Below are 22,364 nucleotides of genomic sequence, written 5' to 3'. Positions count from 1 at the left end.
AATTAATCCTTGTGAGCCTTGGAAAGTAATGTAGTTCATATTGGTTGGCAAACTCTTCCCAAAATAAGGACTGACATAGATCTTTGTGATCAAAAATGTTTGTAGTCCATAATTCTATTCACTGCCTGTCACCTACACATCACATCCACATGGGCTAACCGTTAATGACTATGTACCATTAGATGACTTGTCTAGCAATTTTCAGTTGTAGCCTTCATTTACATATTCTTAGGAAGTTGGAGGCAGTTAGTGGCACACTCCCATGATGGCCATTGTCTAGTCTGATCTAATCCATATCCTGCCCCTGATTTTGTCTTTAGTTGCATGTGCAGGCTTGTGTAAGTGAGTGCTAACAACCAGAATGAGTGTATAAGAGCTGAATGCTCATCTGAAAGTACCATACATAATAATTCTTTAATAATTCTTTGCATTTATATAGTGCTTTTCTCACTACTCAAAGCGCTCTCCACACAGGGAGGACACAGGAAGCGATCCCACAATCTCCTTACTGTAAAGCGGCAGCACTACCACAGTGCCACCTGTGAGGATAAAATGCAATGATGAGGAATAAAGAATGCGTGTATTTTTGGACCTGACAAACAAAAGAGAAACTTGTTTACCTGATGTCTTATGTTTTATGTACCACAACAGAATGGAAAAAAACAAACAAAGGGAGTAGGTTGCCATACCTATTAACCCTTCATCATGCAGCACACTGCTGGCTGTCAGTAAAAGGGGCACACAAGACTGTGCTGGAAAGTCAGCATGCAGTCATGTAATTTGACATACGTAGTGATTTGTCATTCGTTTAAATTGACATGGTTTGTTGAGATAAGCAACTGCAGTTAGCAAGTCTGACGTAACTTCACGACTAGAAGACACTTAATGTGACATGGATTTAGTTTCACCGCCAGATTTCTGTTACCATTTGTTCTTGTTCCTTTGCTCCACTTTCCACAGCGCTTAAAAACTAACTATTGATAGCTGCCATTTTTTGTGGTCCAGAGTGTCTATAACAGACCAATCTAGTGACAGAGCATCAGGATTTGTTTCTTTATGGTAGGGAAGCTGTTAATAAGTCTGTAATGACTTTGCTGAAATGTGTTCTACAATGTACAGTATCCTAGACTTCCAGTAGGAACTTTGCTGCCCTCTGGTGGTCAAATTTTTGAACAGCGTAAAGGAGTAAATGCTGTCTGTAACCTTCATCATCACGTTTATTGCACATGTACAATGCTCTTCCTTATTAAGTTAAGATTTTAATGTCTGATATTTCTGAATTTTATTTGTAATGAGTTTAGAAAAGTCTTTTCACTGTGAATATTAGAAGTGAGTCATCTCAGTAACACACACATCTAAAGTGTATAAATAAATAAGCAGTATATAATACAGTATTTAAGGTATAAATATTGAAACCAGTCTTACTGGAAAATGCTGTTCTTAGATGTTTTAGTAGTTCAGTGCTTATACTTTAGAATTAATTAAAAAAATATGTTAAAAATAGTTTATTTTGCAATAATAAATGTACTAATGCTTAATACTGTATGTGCCACATTTATTAACTTCCATTACAGTGGATTAAGATTTTTCTGTTTACTTAATTTTGGTTGATGGCTGTAGCACCTGTTGTGGGCCTTTGTCTGACTTAGGACAGTTGGAATCTGGAAGTTGAGTCTTTTCTTGTCTTTTCTTTGCCTTCTGCATTGTCATACGATGTTTAAAGAAACTGAATCAGTAAATTAGTTCTCTGTCTTTCATTGCTTTTAGTCATATTAGAAAAACAAGGTCAAATACCTTTTTATCAAACATGTCACCATCCAGAGTGGTTCTTTAGATATGATTTCTTATTCTTATTATGCAGTGAAGAATTTGTGACTTTGGTTCCATCTCATGCTCGTTGTGTATCTATCCACAGGCTTCCTCTATTCCAGGCCAGTGCCTTTGCTTTTCTTGCCCCTGCTCGGGCCATTCTGGCTCTGGACAAGTGGAAGTGCAACACTACAGGTGAGCTGTTCAGCCCTCTTCCTGATGTTTCCTTGTAAAAACTCTGTGTATTTCTTACTTTTTCCCTTTGTGTGTCTTACACAGATGTGCCTGTTCTGAACGGTACTGAGCTGCTGCACACTGAACATATTTGGTACCCCCGGATTCGAGAGGTACAGTATAAATTGGTTTACTTAAATTGATCTTAACATACATCTGATATGCTGTTAATTTACTCATTTCTTACAAAGAGAATCTAAAACATTTTGGTTTTTACATTACACTGAATCAAGTGACGGGTGGCACGGTGGCACAGTGGGTAGCGCTGCTGCCTCGCAGTTGGGAGACCTGGGGACCTGGGTTCGCTTCCCGGGTCCTCCCTGCGTGGAGTTTGCATGTTCTCCCCGTGTCTGCATGGGTTTCCTCCAGGCGCTCCGGTTTCCCTCCCACAGTCCAAAGACATGCAGGCTAGGTGGATTGGCAATTCTAAATTGGCCCTAGTGTGTGCTTGGTGTGTGGGTGTGTTTGTGTGTGTCCTGCGGTGGGTTGGCACCCTGCCCAGGATTGGTTCCTGCTTTGTGCCCTGTGTTAGCTGGGATTGGCTCCAGCAGACCCCCCGTGACCCTGTGTTCAGATTCAGCGGGTTGGACAATGGATGGATGGATGAATCAAATGATATTCTTTTGATAATTTTATTGTAAAAATAATGATTCAAACACAATAATATCCCCCTCTTTTTTTCAGATTCAGGGGGCCATCATCATCTCTTCCATGATTGAAGTATTCATTGGGATTCTGGGGCTCCCTGGTGTTCTCCTTAAGTACATTGGTCCTCTCACAATCACCCCAACAGTCTCTTTGATTGGTCTGTCTGGGTTCCAGGCTGCAGGCGAACGTGCTGGCAAGCACTGGGGCATTGCCATGTTGTAAGTTACTGCGTCTTTTAACATATTTACCCTTAAATAAGAGCGTGCCCTATGCCACAGTGAGACATTTCTGTTGATATTTTCCTCTACAAGGTATACTCTGAACTACTCACAAACATTTGTATTTGTGTCCCTGTATCATATGGTCACTTGGTGCAAAGTGAGAATTTATGCTAAAAGCTTCTCTACTTCCCACTGTTCTGATTTGAAAAATCTTAACAGTCTAGCATGTTTATATGGTGTAAGCAGTTTAGACAAGCATTATTGACTTCAGCACCAGCAGCTTTATGAAGAAGTAGTAGAGTTTTTACAGTGATCAATAGTCCATAGTTAGACAATATAACCAAGCCATGTAAAAAAAGTTTAGAAAAATCAATTGACAAAAAAGCAATTTCCACTGAGCTTCTGAGGTGGCGTTCTATCCTGACAAGCGAAAAATGTTAGAGGGTTGAAAATAATTCTGAAAACACATGAACAAGTCATTGTTTCAGAAACAGCTATAAAGAAAACCATTATGTGTAATAAAATGTGATGTTTATAAGATATTGCAAGACACTTTTACAACATCGACAGCAGGTGATGAATTTTGTGGTTAGACAATGGATCCCTTCATTACCGTCATTCTCAAAATCAATACTGTACTTTCTTGTCTAGTAAGTTAACTAAAAGCTTACAATTGTTTAATACTGTCATGGCATTTTAATTGTATTGCTTAGCTAGTAAGAGCCACTGTATTACCATAATTAAAATTAAGACATCTGGTCTCAAAATTAGGAAAGGGAATTGATGGGGATTTCATAATAAGATATCCCAGATTTTTTTTTAATTTTTGTAATATTGTTTGAATATATACAGATCTGAGAACAAGTAGATCATTAACTAGCTGTTCCATAAGAAATTCTGAAACCTTTAATATACAAGCAAATATGTTTAGCTTTTTTCCAGTAAGTTCCATGTTAACTAACCATGGAGAAGATGCATCCTGTGATGCTTAACATCAACTTCCTTTTGTTTTTTTAAGAAATTAGCCTTATTTTGTTTTGATCACATAGCTTTGGAAACTCAAGAGTAAATAAAGCTTTCACAGGAGGTTGTGAGCACTATAGCTGAGCATGATGCACAATTTCAGCTGAGGTTTCTCAGGTTTGTTTTTCATTTTTTCAGTTTGTGATCACGTAGAATTAGGGTTAGGGTTAGGGTTCAACATTCAGTATCAATCTGCCTTCAAGCACTCATATCAGCTGGAGTGGAATAGATAGTAGATACATAGATAGTTTGCAGTGTGCTAGAGTACTCATTCTAGTATGACAATACATGAAAAATGCAGATTTTAATATAAAGGCCTTTCTTCCTTGCAACACTGTTAAAATTATAGTTAACCCCAGTACTAAGTCTAAACATGGAAAGAGGATTTGAAATTGTGGTGCTAACATTTGTGATACACCATCTGTCACAATGTATTTATTGGTATTGCAAAAACCACTCCTGCATGTTGAACTTTGGTGAAAAGAGAGATGTGATTGGTGCAAGAGAATGCATCCATGTTGTCGTATGAGCACCTTCAGTGCATGAACACATTTATGTGTGTTAGAAAATAGCAACATTCAGTACATTTTCAGATGATCTGGTATTTCTCTTGGCATTTTACCCATGGTGATTTTTGCTGTTTTTTTTATAGCATTATACCAACATGCTCGGAGATGTGCATGCAGATTTAACAAGTTTTCTTATTTTTTTAACAGGCTGTTTTGTAAGCAGTAATTTAGGAACATTGATTCTTAAGTTTAAACTTTTAGGAAATAATCAACACTATAATATAAACAATTATACGCTAAACTAGTAAGTCCAGTTGGATAACAGTGGCAGCCAAATGTACAGGTATAAAAATAATTTGTTTTTTTGTTTTTTTTAACAGGACAATTTTCTTGGTGCTGCTCTTCTCGCAGTATGCTCGCAATGTTCACCTACCCCTTCCAATTTACAAGTCTAAAAAAGGATGGACGGCTTATCGTCTTCAGTTCTTTAAAATGTTTCCTGTGAGTTGCCTTCCTCTATAACTGTAGCTTTTTTTTCTTAATGCAGCAATGTACAGTATGCAAGACTTTGTGTTCAGTGGTTTCTGAAAACTCTTATTAGAGACAATGTAAACATTCTAAAAGATTTAATCTCAGTTCTGGATAGTCCTTGTTATTCCCCAGTGTGCCAAGATAGCTATGGAAACAGCTTTAAACTCATAATTACCACCTGAAATCCTATAATTGTCACGTTAATAATCATCTGTTTCTCATTTGCTTGCCAGGCAAGTTGACAATAATGATATTTGTGAGGCAATTGTGCTAATAAATGATTGTGTTTTATTGTTGTAGTATTCTAGCTAAGCTGCAAGTGTGCATTCCTTTTCTTTATCTAGTGTTGATATGAGTGCACCAAAGACTAAAATTGCAGAACAAGAGCAGGAGGAATAAAAGTGACTGATCATATGACATTTTTCAATATACTGTATTAAACACTAATGCAACTCTTCATGATTAGGACTGTAAATACCTGCAGGTGCTTTATGCTATTTTAAAGGATTTAGCCTGTTGCTTTCCTTAACAAAACGTTTCCGTCCACCTTAAGAAAGCTGAACTTTACATTTATGCTTTCTCTTTAAGATTATCATGGCCATACTGATGTCTTGGTTGTTGTGCTTCATCTTTACTGTGACGGATGTCTTCCCCCCAGAGAAGGACAAGTATGGTTACTATGCACGGACAGATGCTCGTCAGGGCATCTTAACAGTTGCACCTTGGTTTAAAGTGCCCTACCCGTGTAAGTATTACACCAGTAAATGAACATGCACTGGAAGTTGTACTGTGCTAGGGGAGTCGGGTATAACTAATTTCAGCTTCTTCTTGCTTTTAGTCCAGTGGGGCCTCCCAACAGTGTCAGCAGCGGGAGTTATTGGCATGTTCAGTGCAGTGGTTGCCAGTATCATTGAGTCAATCGGAGATTACTATGCCTGTGCCCGACTTTCGTGTGCCCCACCTCCTCCAATCCATGCCATCAACAGGTAGAGTCTTGTCTTGTACCTGAATGTCTTGTCTGTCTGTATGTCTTGTTCCAATTAATTTCCGTTCATATCTCATACATATCTCAGTGACGCTTTAGAATAATAATATATGATACAATTGACAAGGTTCAGTGGCTCTAAAGTACAAATTTAACTTATTCATCCACATGGACGTTGTATATGGTTGAAGTGGCTGCCCAATCACTGAAGCGCTGTGAGTAGTGAGAAAAGCACTACATAAGTGTAAAGATTATTATTATTATATTTCATAACTGTAAATATATAGCTGCTTCAGAAAGTATTCAGACCTGTTCATTTTTTTTCACTTTTTGGTATGTTGCAGCCTTATGCTAAAACCATTTAATGAATTTTTCCCTCATCAAACAACACTCAATGCCACACAGTGACAAAGCAAAAACAGGATTTTAGAATTTTTCACAAATTTATTAGAAATAAACAACAGAAATATCACACTGACACAAGTATTCGGAGATGCTACTCATTTCATTTTCTTTCTCATTTTCTAAATCCCCATTGACAGTGATTACAGCCTAGAGTTTTGTCAGGTTTGATGCAGCAAGCTTTACACGCCTAAATTTGGGGATATTCTGCCATTCTTCTCTGTCGATCCTCTACAGCTCTATGAGTTTGGATGAATACTGTCAGAGGACAGCTATATTCAGGTCTCTCCATAAATGTTCAGTTGGGTTCAGGTCTTGGCTCTGTCTGGATCACTCAAAAAAATTCACACAGTTGTCCCTAAGCCACTCCTGTTCTGTCTTTGCTTTGTGCTTAGAAGGTGAACCTTTGGTCCAGAATGCTCTGGAGCAAGTTTTCATTAAGTTTATCTCATATCTTTTCTCCATATTGTAAACTTGGGTATGGTCTAACTCCAGTTTCTACATTGTAGAAAAACAAAACACTCAGAATTGATTTTACAGTAAACCTGGCAGACACTTGTCCCTATATTGTAAAAACAGTTTGTTTTTCCAGTTATTTTTTATTTAACAAAGTAGTATTGTGCATTAATTGAGCCTACAATTCAAATTGCAGACACTTAGTCTGCACTTAGACACTAATCAACATGTCTGTCATGCATGACTTGCACACAAAAATTCACACCTAACTTGATTGTGTGAAATACATAAACAAAGCACTGTAATACTTAAATAAAATTTAATGGAAAAGTTTAAAAGAAGTATTGAAAAAGAAGATATTGTGCCAAAACTTCCAGTATCAATAATTTGGCATCTGAATATTACACAGATTTGTAGAACTCATTGTTGTGACAACAGACTGGAATGTCCAAATCAAATCATTTGGCCGTGCAGTGTATAATAATAATGGAATACATCCATTATCCAACCCGCTATATCCTAACTACAAGGTCACGGGGGGTCTGCTGGAGCCAATCCCAGCCAACACAGGGCGCAAGGCAGGAAACAAACTCCGGGCAGGGCACACACCCACACACCAAAAACACACATTAGGGACAATTTAGAATCGCCAATGCACCTAACCTGCATGTCTTTGGACTGTGGGAGGAAACCGGAGCGCCCAGAGGAAACCCACGTAGACACGGGGAGAACATGCAAACTCCACGCAGGGAGGACCCGGGAAGCGGACCCTAACTCTCCTAACTGCGAGGCAGCAGCGTTACCACTGCACCACCGTGCTGCCCCAACAATGTAATCACTATAGAAATTTGATCAAGATCCACTTCATGTTGTCCTAGAAACTTTACTTTCTAATGCCTTTGGATAGTAAAATTCAGTCCTGGGAGCTTGCTAAAGGACTAGTGATGTGTTTTGCAATCATTAAATCTATTTTGTGCAAATCTGCTTGATGATTAGTATGTTCAAAACCGATTATGATACTGCTTTTCAAAGAACTGATCCCACCTCCAAAAGCATCAAGTCTTAAAGTTTTGGATTGTGGCATCACTCCAGAATTGTTTTTGTGTGTGTGTGTGTTTTTTAATTCTCAAGTTACTTCTGAAAACACATTAAAACAAACGTAATCACGTAACTCAGACACCAGTAGGAATTTAATTTTTACTTTTTCTTTGCAGGGGAATTTTTATAGAAGGTCTTTCATGTGTAGTAGATGGCATCTTTGGCACTGGAAATGGTTCCACTTCCTCGAGCCCTAACATTGGGGTACTTGGTATTACAAAGGTACTTTTGCATTACAATTTTCTCTCGCTCTCTTTTGGGCAGTTTTAAATAATCAAGATAAGGCTGAATTGATATTCTGAAACTGTTCCTTCCTTCCTTCAGGTGGGCAGCAGGCGAGTTATTCAATATGGGGCTGTCTTCATGCTTCTGCTTGGCACCATTGGAAAGTTCAGTGCTCTGTTTGCATCTCTGCCAGACCCTGTGCTTGGTGCCCTGTTCTGCACCCTATTTGGTAAGAATGAATAGAAGTGAGGGAGCATAGAGATTAGATTTTTGTACAGATTAGACTCATGTAGGACACACAGTAGACACATTTTTTACAAGTGTCTCTTTGACACCTTAATTTACAATATGCACCATAGTTTGTTTGTTTGACCTGTAATGACCTGGTTCATGTACACTGTAATATTAGCAGATGCAAAAATATTTGTATTTAACAGCTTTGATTTTTTTTTATTTCAATTTATTTAAATTGCTCTGCTGTCAAAAGTACAAGAGAATATAGTTTATTTTTTAACTATAAGCTCATTTTTACTTAAATTCAGTCTATTTTGTGGTATTTTTTTCAGAATACCGCACAGATTGTCAAATTTACATAGATTGCACACATTACTTTGACGGAAATGTAATATAAACATATAAAAGAATGAAAATGAAAAAAGTATTAGTGCACAGGAACGATTAATATATAAAATATTAGACACTGTGGACTACACAGGAAACTCTTGGGTTGCACACTAACACAGATAAAAGTGGCAATATACAAAAAATATTTACTATAAATATGAAGAAGGGCCATCCAACAACACCAGAAGAATACAGAATATAAATTAAACCTTGCATACATACCTTGGATCGCTAGTTCCCCGTGATGTCAAGTTTACAGCTCTCACAGTGTCTTATGATACAATGTGGACGCACGTCCACAGGTATGCCTCATTCATTTCATCTGCAACAATTTACTACCAAAAATATGCCAAAATAGTTTAAACTTATTTTACTATGATCACTCAAGCTCCTAAAATTAATTGGGTTGCTAGCAAACCTAAATGTGGTAAAGTGCTAGCATTTTTACATGAACATTTCAAGTGCTGCCTTTGTAAGCAGTGCTCAAATAAAACATGCATTTTTCATAATTTCTTTGTATCTATACTTACAGATGTGAGAGAAGTAAGATAAGAAAACCTGCGACTTACCATCATAGCAAGCCTTTGAAAGAGCAACTGTCGTTGATAGCAGATTAGAGTCATAGAGAGATGCAGTGCTGAGTGAAACTTCTGATGCCATCAGATCATGAATATTGTGGGCAGGAAATTGTTGAGGGGCAGAGCTCAGACAAGCAGGAGGAGAATGAAGGGGCAAGTAGCTTCAGCTGCTACAGAGTAAACAGCATAACACATTACCTGAAACAGCTTCTTATGGAAACAAAAATCACAGAAGATGTCATTACTGCTGTGTTTCTTTCGTGTTGCTAATTATTTAGGTATTTATCAGTTCAGAGAGAGATAAGAAATAAGAAAAGAAGTGCTACTGATGCTTATCATCATAAAAAGTGCTTGAAAGGAGTCCCTGTCGTTGATGGCAGATGACGAGTCAGAGAGAAGCTAAGAGAAGAGGCATGCAGCAGGAAGACAAACGATGAACAAAAGTGTTAGGCTTTGCAGAGTGATTCTTCTGATGCCATAAGATTCTGAATGTTCTGGGCAAGGAAATTGTATAAGAGCAGAGCTAAGATGAGGAGGAGGACGTTGAAAATGAAGAGGGTAGGCAGCTGTAGCTGACAGCACAATTCATATTACCTGAAACAGTTTTTTATAAAAGCAAAGTGGACAAAAAACACGGATGGCGACACACATATTCAGTATTACTGGACTACAAAACAGTTGATCACTGCAGAATATGCCAGGAGCCACATTACAATGATTACAAAAATGTAGCTGTGGTCTAGGCTGCGGTGGGTTGGCACCCTGCCCGGGATTGGTTCCCTGCCTTGTGCCCTGTGTTGGCTGGGATTGGCTCCAGCAGACCCCCGTGACCCTGTGTTCGGATTCAGCGGGTTGGAAAATGGATGGATGGATGGATGGATGGATGGTCTAGGATATGATTGTATGATTTATATATATATATTAAAAATTGAAAGTAAGTATTAAAAATTAGTTTTAAAAAAGTAAAGTGTTCAGGAAAAATGTTTCAATAAAACTGAATTCATAAACAATTGCTGTAATGTTATGAGTGGTTTGAATTATATATCAATATATATTGGGTCACTACAGGCCTTTGGTATGTAATAGTATTTGTTGTACACAAAGTTTAAAAAAGACAAAAACATGAAACTCCCTGTCCCCTTAAGCCTATCTACACAATTCCCAGTAAAGTACTTGCATAAATATTCCTGTGTAGTACCTGTCGTATATTATTCATCAAAACTTTGGCATTTCTTCCTCCTACCAACCCACGTCTTGCCAACACCTGTCCTCCTGACTCCAAGCTCACCTGATTCTGAGTCTGCGATGGCATTGTTTCCAATCTGAGGGTCACATTTGTGTCAGGACAGGCCTACATATGAACCAACCTGTTGTCTCAGCTGCATTATGCAGATTAAACAGATCTGCAAAATTAACTATTAAAAAAGGGCTTTTAATTATGATGTCATTTTTACTTGATAGGGCTTTGACATATTGCTTCATTAAACTAAACCTAATATGAAGCAGTGGTAACAGCACTTTATCTGGATCCAATAAGCTAGGTCTTGTGATGTTTTTGTCACCAAGCTGTAGCTTTTGTCTAGCTGGTCACTACTTCTGAACCAAATGGAAATTCTTGGCTCTGCTATCCCACCAACAGAGTAAACAAAGGCTTCTAATGGCTTCACATGTTTCTACCTTCTACTGTGACTCCTCACTGTGTTCAGGTTCTGATATATTCTGACCTTGTTGTCAGTTATTATATGTGAATTATTGTGGCTGTGTGTGAAAACAGTTCCTGAGGCTCTGTGGGCTAATTTCAAATCTATGGTCTAACCAAGAAATGTATTTAGAAATAAATATTAACTTTACCGAATATATAATTTTATTTTCCTATAGTATGGGTATTTACATGATTTCTTAAATATAAATATTCAGAATATTATCTGGTTGAATGTTTGAAGTTTCCAATAAGTCCTACACTGTTTTCTGTGTTTCTTATTTAGGAATGATTACAGCAGTTGGCCTGTCCAACCTCCAGTTTGTTGATCTCAATTCATCTCGGAACCTTTTTGTTCTGGGCTTTTCAATCTTCTTTGGACTGGTTCTGCCAAGCTATCTGAAACAAAACCCGCTTGTGACAGGTATGTTGCACAGACAAGTAGGGCACTACCAACTTCTTGCCTATCTCTGGCTCTCCCTGCCCTAGTGATGGGCATTTCATTTCACTTTGCTAATTTGATTCTTTCAAACTAACTGATTCATTTGATTTGTTTGATTCATCAAAAATAAAAAGGGGGTAGGTCCCCTTTGGTTGAACCGCAAATCAATTATTATTTATTTATATTAACAATTAAATGTGTTAATAATTCATATCATAAAATATCCTCTTTGAAAACGGGAAACATGACAATATTGTGAAAAAACATAATTAAAATAGGACACTAAGTTCGAGAATCATAAGTGAACAAGAATTGTGTGTCTTTTTCTTGGGGAGTGATTCAGTTCACCGATCAAATTAATGAGAATCATGTGACTTTTTCTTGGGTAATGATTTAGTTCACTAATCAAATGAACGAAAATCGTGCTCAAAAGACTTAGTGAATGACACATGCTTGGTGCATTCAATGAATCATACAAAGTGCAAGCTATATTCAGATTTAAATGCAAATAATTCTTAGAAATTTGGATATTTTTTATAAGATTTGGTTTTGTGTAACTGATTTGTTGATTATACAAAGGGACATAAACATATTAGTTTAATATTATGTTTATAGATTTTGTTTGAAACAATTCCAATAATGGATTGTACAAAGCAAACAAAACATTCTAATATACTGTGTGGAGCACCAGGGCCCGAACAGCCTCACTAACCCTGACACAGACAGGTAGGACACTAATTGCCACACAACACACCTTTATGTATAGGTGGGGAAGCACTTTCTTCGCTTCCCACAAGAGCACAATGTCCACAGGAAATAAGCACAGTCCTTTTCTGTCTGTCTGTCTTTCTGTCTTACCTCCACCTCCACTTCTCTCTCGGCAAGCTTTGTCCACTTCTTCCTGACTCTGGCAGTTCCTTTTATTCAGCTATGGGAGTGCTCCAGGTGGCTCATCAGTATTACCTGGAATCACTTTCAGGTGTGGTAGAAGTCCACTGTAGGGTTCTGTAACTCCCCCTGGCGGCGCCAACGGAACCCATCAGGGCTGTACCAAATTCCAAGTCCCAGTGTGCCTTGCGAGAATCAATGGTGCCACAGCCACCCAGGAGGGCTGCCCTCTAGCATCCCTGGGGAGGTAGTGCCTCGCAGATGCTCTCTCCTCCTGTCCTTCCATCTACCTGGCATCCCGGTTGGGTAATAATGGCTGAGGCCGCCCACCACAGCTGTTTTATTCTTGTTTGATGAACAAGAGAATGATCAATGACAGGGTTCTCGTTCACTGATAATGATTTAGAAAGAAACTAACTAGAAAGAATTAAACGTGACATGAGTAAGAGTCATGAATCCAACAGGCAGTACTTGAACGTGTGCTTTAAACATCTAAATAAATTAAGCTGACACCATCACACATGTGCTTTAACACCCCCTTTGAACTCTACTGAATCAGTTCCCATTATTCACTGAAACGAGTCATTCAAAAAGAATGAATCATTCATGAATGGCCTATCATTACCCTTCACTAATCCATCTTTTTATCTGATAACTTTCACTCATGTGTCTGCCTGTGTGATACACTTTAGTAATGCTACCAAAATGACAATTGTCCCTTCCAATCTCCAGTATGCTTTTTGTGTTTGTTCTTTTTCTTCCATTCTTAGGCATTGCAGAGATCGATCAAGTCTTGAATGTGCTGCTTACAACAGCCATGTTTGTCGGTGGCTCAGTGGCTTTCATTTTGGACAACACTATTCCTGGTAAGGAGGTTCACATTCTTCTTCTTCATTTGGCTGCTCCCGTTAGGGGTCGCCACAGTGGATATCTTCTTCCATATATTTCTGTCTTCTGCATTTTGTACCTGTTACACCCATCACCTGCATGTCCTCCCTCACCACATCCATAAACCTTCTCTTAGGCCTTCCTCTTTTTCTCTTGCTTGGCAGCTCTATCCTTAGCATCTTTCTCCCAATATACTCCACATCTCTCCTCTGCACGTGTCCATACCAACACAATCTCACCTCTCTGACTTTGTCTCTCAACTGTCCAATTTGAGCTGACCCTCTAATGTACTCCTTTCTAATCCTATCCATCCTTGTCACACCCAATGCAAATCTTAGCATCTTTAACTCTCCTACCTCCAGCTCTGTCTCCTGCTTTCTGGTCAGTGCCACCGTCTCCAACCCATGTAACATAGCTGGTCTCACTACTGTCCTGTAGACCTTCCCTTTCACTCTTGCTGATATCCGTCTCTCACAAATCATTCCTGATCATCCACTCTTCTCCACCCATTCCACCCTGCCTGCACTCTCTTTTTCACCTCTCTTCCACAATCCCCATTACTCTGTACTGTTGATCCCAAGTATTTAAACTCATCCACCTTCACCACTCTACTCCCTCATCCTCACCATTCCACTGACCTCCCTCTCATTTACACACATGTATTCTGTCTTGTTCCTACTGACCTTCATTCCTCTCCTCTCTAGAGCATATCTCCACCTCTCCAGTGTCTCCTCAACCTGCTCCCTACTACTGCTACAGATCACAGTGTCATCAGCAAACATCATAGTCCACGGGGACTCCGGTCTAATCTCGTCTGTCTACCTGTCCATCACCATTGCAAATAAGAAAGGGCTCAGAGCTGATCCCTGATGTAATCCCACCTCCACCTTGAATGCAACCGTCACTTCTACCACAGACCTCACCACGGTCACACTTCCCTCGTACATATCCTGTACAACTCTTACATACTTCTCTGCCACTCCCAACTTCCTCATACAATACCACAACTCTCCTCGAGGCACCCTGTCATATGGTTTCTCCAGGTGCACAAAGACGCAATGCAACTCCCTCTGGCCTTCTCTATACTTCTCCATCAACACCCTCAGAGCAAACATCTCATCTGTGGTGCTCTTTCTTGGCATGAAACCATACTGCTGTTCACTAATCATCACCTCACTTCTTAACCTACCTTCCCTACTCTTTCCCATAACTTCATGCTGTGGCTCATCAATTTTATCCCCCTGTAGTTACTACAGTCCTGCACATCCCCCTTATTCTTAAATATTGGCACCAGTACACTTCTTCTCCACTCCTCAGGCATCCTCTCACTTTCCAAGATTCCATTAACAATCTGGTTAAAAACTCCACTGCCATCTCTCCTAAACACCTCCATGCTTCCACAGGTATGTCATCTGGACCAACGGCTTTTCCATTCTTTATCCACTTCATAGCTGTCCTTACTTCCTCCTTGCTAATCCATTACACTTTCTGATTTGCTATCTCCACATCATCCAACCTCTTCTCTCTCTCGTTCTCTTCATTCATAAGCCTCTCAAAGTACTCTTTTCATCTGCTCAATACACTCTCCTCGCTTGTGAGTACATTTCCATCTTTATCCTTTATTACCCTAACCCGTTGCACATCTTTCCCAGCTTGGTCCCTCTGTCTAGCCAATTGGTACAGGTCCTTTTCTCCCAGTACTTGATTTAATTCTGCCATTAATAAGAGAGCATTACCTGTCACAAAGACTGGGAGATTAATGATGTATGTGTGTGTTCATTCTGTTTGTCCTTTTGTAGGCACACTAGAGGAGCGTGGAATTCGGAAGTGGAAGCGGGGTGTTGGAAAAGGGAGTTCTGATGTCCAAGGAATGGAGTCCTATGACCTACCCTTTGGAATGACCTTTCTTCAGAAACACAAGATATTCCAGTATTTACCCATCAGTCCCACATTCTCAGGGTACAACTGGCAGCCCTGTAGAAAAAGGGGTCATCCTCAAAGAAGGAGTTCAGAGAGTACCATTGGAAAATCAGGGGTATAGCCAAAGGGGGAATAGTCTGACAGATATGTTAGATGGGTATTGTAAACAGTTCTAAAAGCATCTTCCTTTTATATTAGTAAGCAGAAGGTCACTTTTGTTTTTGTTTAGTGAGAATATTTGCTGCCAAAGAGAGAAAAAAAAAATAGAACTAACCTAATGGTAAGAGTTGAGACAATCTAATTACCAAGGGTTGATTTTTGATGAAACACTTGTTGGATATTTGACTTGTTGTAATACTTGCACAGGAGCCTGGCAACATTTTGTTTTCCATGAAGTCAGCATTTTAGTTTTTATTTATCTACTGTAAAACAGAGTGTTAATTGTAATTCTGACTATCAGTGCCACAGTTTAATCAAAAGTGGCTGTGCAGCAAGCATGGCTTTGTAGCTGAGGACACTGTGTTACACAGTAGAGATGAATCTTGCGTAATGTTATAAAATAATAATAATGATAAAATGTTTACCTAAGTACAGGGGCTTGCTGCCTAGCCGACAGAATCAAATGGGCTGACCAGTGGAAGCCTAATGCCCTGGATCTATTACAATTTCTTAGATGGACATTATTTGCTGAGCCCTGGGCATTATTTTGCCTCTATTTTATGAGGAAACCTGAGGAAGTGTGATGCTTTTAAAACTGTTACAAATGGTTATAGGGTGACAATGCTTATCTGTCACTGTTTCATTTTGTCAGTTTTTTGTACAATCTGAAGACCTTTTGTATTTGGTCCATTGTCACCTTGGCCTTGATTTATGCATTAATTTAATGGAAAGAAAGTGTGCACCTTACTGGAGGCATTTTGTGCCCATTAACTCTACTGGGTACAAAATGCAGAAAAAAAAGTTCAACAAGCATGTTTGCCTTTATTTTTAAAGGCTAATGTGAAACACTGCACAAGAGAATGCAAGTTGGCAAAATTTCTCAGTTCTTGGGACCTCACTGCTAAAACATTCTCTGTTTTAACAGCTTTGTTAACTGTCAATTCAGAGATTTATTTTTTATTGTTGATTTTTTTTTTTTTTAATATGACTTTTGCACACGCATCTATATTTATTCTTGATTAGACTGAAAATCAGCCACCCATTTTCAGAATTACTTGCAAGACCACCTTTTTGTGTTGCTCCACAGACAGATAGAGAAACTGTTGTAAGACATGGGCCAATTCATTTTTTTGACCTAATGAAGCATATACTGTATACTGTCAGATACATTAGCCATCTATAAACTCACACATCTACACCTCCATATGTTTCAATATAGACATGGTTTATTGATAGACTTAGACAAATTATTAGTATCTGATAATTGCATATTGCTGGACCTTGTTTAGTAATTTATTAAAACAGCTAATTCCATATTAGTGATAACAAAATGAAGAGTCATTTTGGCATTTGTTACAAGCAGTACCTTCAAATAGGGGACATGAATAAAAGCTGTGTGGTTTTCAGGCTAGCAAAATGCAGAGGGCTTCTTTTGAGTACCAAAGTCGGTGTGTCTATAAAATTGAATAGAATTTTAGAGAAGCTGAAAACAGTGTCTGTAATACTACACGCAGTGAAAGGGTCTGTTTTTGGGGACATTTGTCATTGTCATGTTTATAAGGTTACAACATCTGTTGCAACTTCTCCTACTTTTACACTTGTCCAGACATACAAATGTAAATCTAAACCTTCCATTCATCCATTATAAGAACCTACTTATTCCATTATGTCACTGACATGTAATCCACACAACTGAAAAGTCTGAAATATACCATCCATCCATCCATCCATCCATTTTCCAGCCAAACATACCATGACATTTGGACTTCTGGTAGACTTAACCTAGACACATAACTATATCCCCATTATAGATGTGTATGTTTTAAGCATTAATTTGTACACCTACTTAAAGTCAAAGGAAATTTTGGATGAATAACAAACATTTACACTTTCATGTTAAAAAAACTGCTTCTCCGAATGCTCTGCATGTATCTGCACAGATGGATATGAGGTCAGTTTGCAAAATTTGTCTTGTGTAGGTAGGTTATGTTGGTGTTTCTCAGTATGTTTTTAACAGTTTGTCACTGAGTTGCCTTTTCCTTGTTCGTTTTTGCACATCTACACATAAACATACGCACATCTGTACATTTCAAGTGGCTGTTCAGTAACGTGTTGATTGCTGCCTATCCCCTGGCCTTTATCAAACAGGTTTCTCCATCTTGCTGACAGGTCATTGGGTCATTACATACACGTGCATTTTTCAGTTTTATCTTCTTTATATGCAACCTAGCTTTAACTCTGGCTGTGATGTATTAAGTGTTCATTTTTGCCAAGTAATATAACAAGAGACAGATACAGACATATATACAAGTAACCTTTGATGTCAAAGGTGAAAATTAGACATTGCAGCAATAATTGTTTTCGAAAGAAAGAAAAGGAAAAAAAAGTAATAATCCTGGACCATTCTTTGATATAAGTATCTTAAAATACAAGGTTTGGATCTTGATGATAAAACAGCTTTACATCAAAGCTTGCGGCTAGGGTCTTTATGGGCTCCAGTTGTTCTTGTGCTGGCTAAGAGCTTGCTTGCACACAGAGCCCTGCTGCCAGGCCAGACGTATAGTGCATTTATATACGCATACCCAGGGTTCAATTTGCATTTTTACCCACTCACTTTGCAATTGTGACGGTATGGAAACACTGCCTTATATTAATCCTGCGGAGCAGTGCTTTCTGGTGAGGATTCAGATGTTCTGTACTTTGTATTTATTCTTGTAGATTTAGCTGAGGAATAGTGGGACCATGTCTGCCCATAGTGTCTCCAGGCTTAAAATGTTAAAGCTATTTATTTGTTTTACTGTATTTAATGCCGTTAATTCTCTGGTAACAACTAGGCTGTGCTAAATATAACTATTAGAGGGGTGGAGGTATGTATATACTTGCTATTTATCTCTTTATACAGATGTAATGTATAATATTCAGTCACCCCTTGCTGTATTGAATATTTGTTTTGGATTTTTTTTTTTTTCTACTATCAAAAAATTTTTTTAAAGATATAATGTATGAAGAACAGGGAAGCATTATTGGTTTCTCTGACAATCCATGTAAATGATGTGTTTTGGAGAGGGAGATTAACCATATTGGCTTAAATTAAATCTCTGTTAACTGGGTGGCAGTTAGCTGTTTGCCGACTCCTGCGACTCTCTTGCTAGGGAGCACAGCCGGACAGCGGGCGGCGTGATTATCCCCGTAAGAAACTCCAGAACTGAATTTGTTAGCTGCTCTCTTTGACTGCCTTCCCATTGGGTAGGGCAATGAGAAGGGGAGGAGTCCACACTGGAGGCTCCCGAGGCAATTGTGCTCGCTGTCTTGCTAGGAAGCGGGTTCTCCGACAGCATGAGACTGTTGCTATGGTAATGCCGAGCACAGTAATGTGCGTCTTTTCTCAGAAGCTTTTCTTTTGGGTAGAGGAGGAGGAAAAGGAGGAGAAAAAACAAGAAAGAAGATTTCATTTCAGGCCTTGGGCTGACCTATTCTGTTTGTGAAACTTGGGGTGGGGGGTTAGCTGGATAAGTCCATTTAAAAAAAAGAAACTAAAATGAATGCAGAAATTGATTGTGTGGACTCCTTTAGTTTACAAAATTCACTGAGTTGGTGCTAAAGACAGAAAGGTCACTGGCTCCTTCCTATGTGAAAAGTAGCATACTGTATGCATATCTGAAAGGAGCAAAGGTTTCCTTATTGTTTGGTATGTTTACGCTGGTTGTTGTTGTTTTTTTTTTTTAATCAAAACCTGGGTAACTAAACTACCTTGGCTGTATATGGGAATGAGGTAAGGACTTCTAAAATGAAACATCAAATTATAAATTTCAACAGTTGTTTCTGATAGCAGCAATATCTGGAAGGGTCCACCACAGATAGCGTGACTGGCAAATGTGGTTATATACTGAAATCATTCAAACTGTACGTAGACCGTATAGTATGAAACCTTCTACAAGGAAAGTTCCCAATTCCTGGAATGCTTAGTGCAAGAGAGTGAATTCAGCCACAAAACAATGTCTTCAGTTTGAAATATGTCAATGTACTGGGTTTTGTTTTTCCAGGACACTTTGGAAGTGTCCAAATAAGTTTTCCGTACAGGTAGGTGGTGTTCACCCATCAAGTGAACCTCAAGATCTTACTAAAGCCTTACTGGGGTGTGTTTGTGGAAAGTGCTGTAAGATAAGGATGTCGGACATATTCCTTCCCAGTTAGAGACCTACTACTGCTATAAATGCATCGGCTTTGGTAAACTCTGTAGGATTACAAACCTTTTCAGTTATTTTTAACTAATAAAGTTATCTTTTGACTCTTCAACTGATTTATTTATTTTTTCTTCTATGAGCTGTCAATTAACAATGTGACGCACATAGCAAGATCACCGAGAATGACTTACTGAGTACTTACTAGTTGTCTTATACTAGGCATTCATTGTATATGTCTACTATAAGAAGATCTGCCAGCCAGTTTGCCACAACTGGGTGACCTTTTGCCTCCTTAGAGGCAGAATCTATTCACACCACGTAGAGCCAGCACAGCTGTCTAGCTTTGCAAATAGCACTGGGCTGTTGTTTTTCAGACTGTCTTTGAATAGAAAGCATAATAAATAAATAATAGGCTCTTTTGTGGGCTTTGACACCTAGTAATGAGAACCCAAGGCTCTTGGTCACCTGGAATGCTGGCAGCCCCAACCTAAACAGCAAGCAGTTTGCATGCAAGACCTTGTGTTAAATGCCTGAACGTCTCGCTTTAATTCTCATGCACCAGGAACAATGAGCCAAACAACAGCTACATTTTGTGACGTATGTTCAGCCGGATAAATCAGCTGTTTCAAACCATCAAGTGGATGCTTTTCAGCTGTTGTACTAAGCATTCAAACTCTTTCTCATTCTTGAGGGTGCTTGGTTGTTAATAAAATTGAAAAGGTGCAAATCATGGCATGAGGAATATTATTCCTGGATAATTGGAATGCTGCTAATATGTCATATCATTTTTACTAACTTGAAAGGACACTACTTGCCCCGTTTTATTTTTTTTTTCTTTAGCCTCCCCATTCTACTTTCCTCCTCAAGACTTCTTAAATGATTCCAGGGGTTTTAACGCAAAAATGCAGTATTGACGCCATTCTATTTGACTTTTTTTTTTTTTTCTTTTATTATAAACTGAAAGCTTAAGTTTTGTGATGACAGTAGTATGTCCGGCTATAAAACGCACCTTTTTTCCTTGTATTACAGAAAATTAAACAAGCTTGTGTTTTAGAAATAAAGTAGTTCTATATTGTTCAATGAAAATGATGAGCTGTTGTTCTTTTGTCAGAGTTTTTCATAATGTATTTTTCTAACCATGCCTTGTTTATCACATTTAAATAAAATGCAAATGGAAATATATTAAATATGTGCTATTAACTTGGACCAGACATTGTGCATAATAGTATTGAAAATGATCTGTTTTATTCCATATTCCTAAAAGCTGTCTATTTAATAAAACTTAAACAATTCAGTTTGAAATGAATGAATGAATGTTATGTCTTTCTTTCAGTCCGTGATTAACAAACTGACATACTATGAAATATTCAGGTAGGGGGATTCGAGGAGGGAGTAGGTGGTTAAGGGGGTCTGGATGAGGGATATGCCAACAGTGACAATTGCAATAAAGAATGGCAGGCAGCTGTACTGCCTAAATTAGAGCTTGGGGACACCGCTCACTCTATCATTTGCACACTTGGCTTGCCTCGGATCCCCATGGGGCTCACAGTGCATCAGCTATAATCTGAAGAACCTGGTGCAGCTAGAACCCAGACAGTGCACACGTGATGTCTTCTAAATGATTTATTTTTTAAAAGATGGCACATAATACATCCCCCGTGGTGAAGGTACCCAGTAATAATCGCAGAATTGCCCTGTAGCACTGCCTCGTGGGATTTGCCGCTAAATTGAAATGACGCACCATCTGTGCCCAGCCTGGCCAATTTTTGTTTTTAACTATCTTTCTGTGGTGCAATATGTGACCTCTGAACGTAATAGTAATACGACAGTACGGTTATGCACGGATAGAGCTTATCGTTTCAGGATTTTTTAAATGTTTTTGGTTTACCTTAATGTAAAGAAGCAGCTTTTCACTGCGGTCCCTGAGTTAAATGAGACCAGTGGGGCGGTTACTGATGCTGCTTTTGTGTGGGCGGTGCTTAGATTATGCCCGCGATACCATTGGTTAAGCTCGCACATCAAACCCTGCTACTGCCTCTCTGATTGGCCCCAGTCGAGTTTTCACTTGGTACTGTGAGAACCGATTGATAGAATTGGAATCTTCGGGGCCACGATGCTGCTGAAGCCCAGAAAGTAAAAGGTGAGTTTCCTCGGGGTGATATTTTCGTACCGCGAATGTGACATAGTTATACTCGTTCAGACAAGCGAACGTGGTTTATGTCAGCGCCCGATTCCTAATTGATGTGGTACTGAAGGATTCCGTTTATCGGCATAGTGGACCCACTAAACAGTATGAAGAGAAGAGGTGACATTCCGCTAAATTCTGCGCAAACGGGACACCGTGAATCCTTTGCAGTTGTACGTATTTAATTGTACAGGAAAGGACCTTAATATTATGTCCCAGGACAAAGTGGAGGGTGAGTTCACGTGTAATGTTCTGCTGCTCACGAGTGCGGAAAAGGAACTGCTTATATTTCTTCTCTGATTCTTGGCAGTAAAAAGACCCGCTAACCTATTTATTTACGTCTGTGTTGTGTGGTAATTTGCTGCATTCGGGGCTTGGACTGAACGTTGTTTCCATTTCAGTAGACAATTAATGTCATCTCTCTCTGCAGTTGCCACGCCAGTAAGTTTTTGAAAGCCAAGTGAGTCATAGCCTATCTTGTGACGAGCTAGGAGCGGAGCTTTGCTTTTTATTTTGCTCGCAGGAGCCCCGCGATTCTGTGCTGGAGAGTCGTTCACGCCGATCAGCGTGCTGAGGTCACCGAGTCCGCTGCCTCTCCACGCTCGGCTTCACCCGCTCGGTCTGCGTTCCCCCAGAACTCCAACAAGAGAGATGAC

At 39.0% G+C, this 22,364-nt stretch overlaps 2 protein-coding genes across 13 annotated transcripts in view; both read left to right on the top strand.

Annotated features, from left to right (window-relative positions):
• Positions 1 to 20,825, top strand: part of slc23a2 (solute carrier family 23 member 2) — a 204,295-nt gene extending 183,470 nt beyond the window's left edge. Inside the window, exon 17 of the transcript XR_007936699.1 lies at positions 15,954 to 20,825. The gene's annotated coding sequence lies outside the window, so the exon portion shown is untranslated. The remainder of the gene's footprint in view (positions 1 to 15,953) is intronic.
• rassf2a (Ras association domain family member 2a) overlaps positions 1 to 22,364 on the top strand; it is a 111,283-nt gene that overhangs the window by 52,986 nt on the left and 35,933 nt on the right. The window contains exon 1 of one of the 12 annotated variants that reach the window (XM_028798137.2): positions 21,563 to 21,663. The exons of the other annotated variants lie outside the window; for them this stretch is intronic. The gene's annotated coding sequence lies outside the window, so the exon portion shown is untranslated. Of the gene's footprint in view, positions 1 to 21,562; positions 21,664 to 22,364 lie in introns of those variants that run through there. 12 annotated transcript variants of the gene reach the window in all.

Source organism: Erpetoichthys calabaricus, chromosome 1, assembly GCF_900747795.2.
Source record: "Erpetoichthys calabaricus chromosome 1, fErpCal1.3, whole genome shotgun sequence".
Lineage (NCBI taxonomy): Eukaryota > Metazoa > Chordata > Cladistia > Polypteriformes > Polypteridae > Erpetoichthys > Erpetoichthys calabaricus.
The sequence above is the reverse complement of the archived record's forward strand: the minus strand, read 5'-3'. Positions and strand labels throughout refer to the sequence as shown.